This window comes from Pezoporus occidentalis, unplaced genomic scaffold (assembly GCF_034315485.1).
Source record: "Pezoporus occidentalis ecotype Australia unplaced genomic scaffold, CSIRO_AGI_Poc_V1 ctg53, whole genome shotgun sequence".
Classification (NCBI taxonomy): domain Eukaryota; kingdom Metazoa; phylum Chordata; class Aves; order Psittaciformes; family Psittacidae; genus Pezoporus; species Pezoporus occidentalis.
In genome coordinates, this window is record NW_026915866.1 from 4,550,669 (window position 1) to 4,556,668 (window position 6,000).

Consider the following 6,000-nt stretch of genomic DNA (forward strand, 5'->3'; position numbering starts at 1 on the left):
GAAAGTAACGGGATTGCTTCATTTCGCTGCTGCTGCCTGCGGCTGTTGACTCTATCCCTGACACCCACAGGGAACTGGAGTAACCAGCATTCAAAGCTGAAGCTGCAGGAGTGATGCATATTTTAAGGAAAGGCAGTTTTAATTGGTTTCGTTAGCTGCTCCTACAAAGGCTGGTAGGTATCATTGCAATGAGCTCATTTCTCAGCTGGGCTCCTTTAGGGCTGTGAAGACTGTGTTGTGGTTTTAATGGCACTTTCACAACCTTGGCCTGCAGGTCTGGGCTGCTCCAGGGGCCAGGTCATGATCTGGTGTGCCTTAAGCTGTTATGAGGAGCTGGCAGCATGCTAGGGAGCTCTAGTGCTGCCACAGACTGCACTGTGCGGCTGTGAGGCTTGGGTGATACCCCAGGGTGTAGCCACAGCTATCCCTAGGGCTGCATCTGTGACACCTCTGCAGTTGGAGCTTTCGGTGGCAGCCACCAAGAACAACCTCCGCAGTGCTGGAGGGTCCCTGGCTGTACCTGTGTGTGGCTATGCAGCTACAGGGCTGTGTGTAGGGGGGTATTAACCCCTATATATCCCTGGAGAATACTTCTATCTTTGGTTTCCTTTTGTTTTCTGAGTAATCCAGAAGAGTAAATAGAAGAGCATCATTCTGGCCCTACTGAAAACAGTGGGTCAAAAATTACCATGGAGAATCTGTGGTCATAATTGTAAGTGTCCTTAAAACAAGGAGCAAGAAAAGTTATTCCCAGAAATAGAAAACATTAAAGTATCTAAAGCCAGGCTTTTCGTTTTCAAAAGTGGCTGAATGTTCAGAGGGGTTTAGCTCTTACTCGCATGAATACTAAAGTGATACCTCTGGGTGCGTTTTGCAGTTGTATTTATAATACCTACACACCTTAACGACATTGGGGGAGTTGATGTAGAGACCGGACCTGGAGATTCCTGAAATAGATGATGGGGCAGCATCAGGGTCTGTGTAGAGGGCTGGCAGGTGAGACCTTCAGAGTTTGCAGGGAATACTGGGAACAAATAGCTGGTTGTCTTCCTTGGCAGCTCTTAAATTTGTTTATTCAAATAAAAAACACCCATTACATTATCAGAGTTGATTATTTTTTATTTTTTGTGGATCCTTTCAGTTTCCAAAACCTAAAATTTGAGAAATGTAAATGCAAACCATCAAGTCAAGGTGTCTCTGACTGACAGGAAAAATTACCGGGGCAATTCTGAGCGATGCTGTGCCCTTCTTACACATCAGCCTCAGTCTGCATTTCCTGCAAATCTTAAGATTCCTCAAATGGTAAGATGAAGCAATGTGGTTCTGATAATTAAATGCATTTTTGCGTTTTGTTTAATTTGTTTTGAAGAGACTGGCTTTTTGGTGAAACTACTTGAGTGTTAACCTTTTTGGACAGAAAATGTATTCTCTCAGAAAAATCTTCAGTTGGAGCAAGAATCGTTTTATTTTACTAATGGGCAGCATCAGATACCTTCACCAGCTTTAAATATTTTCATTTCTTCCTCTGACTTCAGTTTCAATTTTTGATGATACGTAACTGATTTCTGTGACGTGTCAGCATCTGGCCCCTACTAAGCGGTTTAAAGACACCAGCTCTACTTCAGTGGCTTTTTGAAAAGTTATTGGAAGAAGTGCAGTGTCAGCAGATCCGTTTCAGCTTTTCTTTTGCTGTTTGAGATTTCCCTTCAGGATCGCATTATCTGGGAAAAACAGGTATCAGTGGCGACCATCCTTCAGGAATACTAGGTTACAAAATCGGTGCTAGGAAATTGCTGTCTCTGAAGGGGACAGTGTGCCCAAAATGTAAACTTGTGAGGAGTCACCGTTTCCTTTTCCACAGAGTCAATCTGAAGGAAGAATAGTTTGCCCAAACAAAACTGTATTTAACTAAGCTTTTGTATTGTAAATAGTAGGACGCAGTGATGTTTAACAAAATAACCTTTGAAGTTGCCTATAAACTGCTCTTTAGATTAACTTAAAATTTTAGGTTTACACACCCTGCAATAAACTTCTTTTTTATCATTAACGTTTTATGGCAACTGAACTTCACGGCTCTTGAGCCCGCCTAATAATAACTGCCGCGATAACCGCTCCGAGGCAGGTGTTCCGAAGGATGCCCCGGACCAGAAGCAGCGCCAGCGGGAAGCTTGGCTAGGGGCTTAGGACCGGTAGGAGCAGCGCCCGCCGGGCCCCCGCTGCCGCCCGGGGCTGGCTCTCAGCTTCCCGGTGCGGACGCCGGTGGCAGCGCCGCTGGAGCCTTTGCCCGAAGGGATGCTTCCTGCAGCGGTTGCTCTGCCCGGGGCCGCCACCTAAGCACCACTGGGGTGGCTCCAGCCGATCCCCATCCCGGCCTCCGTTCCCCCCGCCGCCGCCACCTCCCCGCGGCCGGGCCGTGCGGCGGGCTCTGTCCATGGTAGCGCTCCGGCTACTGTGCTCCCGTGCTGCGGTTCAGAGACCCTTTGGGGGGTTGTGGTGCCTTTCCTTTCTTCCCTCCTTTCCTTTCCTTCCCTTTCCCCCCTCCTTTCCTCCATTTATCCTTGACTGACTCCAGTTTTGTTCCCTCAGTTTAGTCCCTTCCTGCTAATACCAACCCCCACAAAAATATCTCCACCGAAACACCCCAGCCAAAAGCTTTTCACCCCGCCCTGCTCAATTCAGTGTGTATATTTTAATCTATACAGCATCCATAGCCGTAAGACCAGAGTAATATGTGAAATGTGAAGCTTGGTTCATTACACAGGTGCTACAGTAGTGATTTCTTCTGAGGTCTACAGATTCTCTTTTGTATAAACTGTGCAAGATGATAATGATATAACTGAAAACAGACAATATTGATCCAATCTCAATTTATGAGCTTCAATGGAAACAAAATATTGAAGAAAAATGCTCAGAATGAAATGTACAGAGAAAAAAAAAATCTTACCATACTGTTCTAAGAATCACTCTTAAACTGTTGAGTCTTCAGGAATGCTGTCCATTGAGAGATCTGTGGTTTGGTGATTTAATTTAACAGTACTGTTAATCCAAAGAAAAGTATCATGTCAGAGTAAATCCTTTGGGTTGCTGAGTGGATGATCTTTGGCATATACATGAGAGATACAAGGAGTGGACAAGACAGGTGACTGCAGTAAGTAATTATTTGTGTGTGGCATGAACCATATTTTCAGAGTACAGAGCTGACAGACCCAATGTGTCAAGATAAAATTCAGTGCACACACCCCAGACTAAAAAGAAGAGCATGTATTTGAAATCACTGCAAGTCTCTCTTTGCTCTTCTTTGCCTCGGTCTGCTAGCTGATATGACACAGCAGCTCCCCTAAGTTCAGTTAGGAGACATGAGCAGGTGGCACAAATCAGGGGACAGACTGTTTCAGTGTCTCCATGTCTAGCTCTGGCGTGCCACACTGCCCTGGCGGGGGTAAGCTATGGAACTACACTCATAGCCTTTGCACTCTTCCTCCTTTTCTCATCAGTCTCTGAAGCCTCAATGAAGGATGCAACTGGCCAATGCAAAGTATTTGCTCCAAATATCACCCACAATTTTTGCATAACTTGACCCTTCTTTAAAGTTCTCAACATTTGAGGTCTTGGTCTTTTAAAAACTTACTTATTAGCTTAGTTTAACACAAGGAAGCAATCTCTCTCCTGAGCTCATAGTCTCTCGTCCTTCTCTCTGTTTACACAGCCCAAGTAGATTTATACTGGCAGGTGCCTCTCCCTGAATTGCCTCTGTGTAGGGAGAATCAGTTTGTGGCTGGCAGGAGAAGATCTGTTTCCTTCTGAGCTGGCTTTGCCTCCAGGATGCTAACCTGTCCTCTGCTGTGGCAGGGTCTCTCTCTGAGAAGCAAACAGGATGAAAAACTGTGTAGGAAATTGGTAAATTGTGTGGGGAAAAGAAGTAAGATGGAGATGTGGAGACTTACTGCTGGTTGAAATAAACCCAAAATATAGTAAAAGCAAAGATTAGAAAAACCTCGTTCCTCCAGAACTGTAATCAGTTTGAATCTGAAATACTCAGAGCATTAAAAAACACATCCCAAACCCCACAAATATGGCATTGGAAGGTAGGCGTTTCTTTCCTATGAAACAAACAGTAGCAGAAACATGTGTCTTGGATCCACAGCGAAACAAGAACTTTTCATCCTTCCAGGAACTGTAGTTCCAATTTCCTTCTCTCGCCTTGCACCAGTGCAGGAATTGGAAGCTGAGGGAGGATCCTTGTTTATCCTTCTCTGTGTAGTTTTGCTTTGCTCAGGCATGGCTGAAAATGGAATCTATTTTATTTTTGTTGTTTGTATTGTGACCACATGCTCTTGTAAGCAGGTGAGCGCTGGAACGATAAGGGTGTAGCTCTTTATTACTGTAAGTCATCTTTATGTTCATAAATAAGCCTTTGGAATTGAATGGGATTACTCAACTGTGCAGGAGTGCACAGGATGTGCCCATAAACTGAACTAAAACAAGCAATCCAACATAATTAAAATGAGGATCCCATGCACAGAGCAAAAGCCCTTGTTGTTGATGTTACAGAGCACTGTTAAAACAGTTAACACTGTTAAAACAGCATGTTTTATGTTGGTGCTTGAAGATTCTGTATATATTTCTAGCTTTGGTGATTTTACGTGGGCAACTTTAGGGCCAGCAAAGTCCTGCTCACACAAAGGTGTGTGTGTTTTAGCTGGTGTCGTACAGGTCTCTCATTTAGGACTCTAATGTGATCAGTTGAATAGGGGTCGTAAGTTCTGACTTTGAATGTCTTGTAATCATTTATGAACTTCATGTATGAATGTATCTGAAAGAAATTAGAGCAGGTGAACTGATGGGCTCAGCACCGTGAAGGTCTCTGTCACACTGCACAAATGCAAAATTGTGGTGTGTTTTGAGAGAACCTTGTAAAAGTTAATCTTTGCCATTTAGGTTTCTGAAAACTTGATGATCTTCTGTGTCATAAAACACATCTCTCCCCTTATAACAGAAATAGATCCCTTGCTACATTCATACTTTCATTTCAGGATCAAAGTACTTATTTCCAGGGGCATTTCTGTTGTTTGGGTCATGTGGGACAGATCCCTGCTTAGAAGAAGAAGAAAGTAAAATAGGAAAGTTCATCTCCTTTACTTAGAAATATATGTCCCTCTGGTTTCTGTAGCAGACACAACTGGTAATTTGCCAGTATAGCAATTTCTTCTGGCATGGGAAATGCCCATCAAAAGCGCAAGAACTGCTGCTACAGCTCTGTGTGAATCTTCTACTAGAGGGATTCAAAATGATGGTGTTTATAGTGGGTGTTTGCCCTTTGCTGTGCAGCCATAAGGGGTGTTTCAAAAGCCCTCTGCAAAAATAAATACCTGTTCAGTCAGCGGATGGGGACTGGGAGGGTAGGCAGAGGCTGGTATGCAGTAGTGAGCTCAGCGTGCTTCTGGGCCTGTTCTGAAGACCCAGGTAGCTGCATGTGTGTGTGCGTGCTGTTTTTCAGCCTGAAAAGAGGTGGTAGTTGGTTTCTAAGAAAAGGTGATAAATTTGGTAACTGAAGAGCAGTTTTATTTGATATTGATAGCACTGAAAGGTTTAGTCCTGCTTATAACCTGGAGGTGCACTGTGACAATAGAAGTCAATAAGTTGGCTAAATATTTTTCCTGCACAGGGAGCTGGTGTTCAGGTTTCTTTGACTGTGAGTTTAGCCACCTAATTTTTATCCAGGTTGGGATAGTTAGTTCTGTTTCATTTCAAAATGGAAATGATGTTTTCTGAAGGGGCAATAAAACCTGAGTGCACACGACAGGGTGTGTGCCTGACTGCCTTATTAACGTCTCTTGGCCAGGTGGCATGAAGCCATATGAGCGCAGCATAAATGTCTTGTAGCGTTTCAGTGGCACCATAACCCGTATTTTATGGCTGAAATAAAACACACGGAAAGGACTTCCTTTTGAAGCTTTGTGTAGAACTTGTGCCACGGAACAGGATAAAAATTTAGTTTCT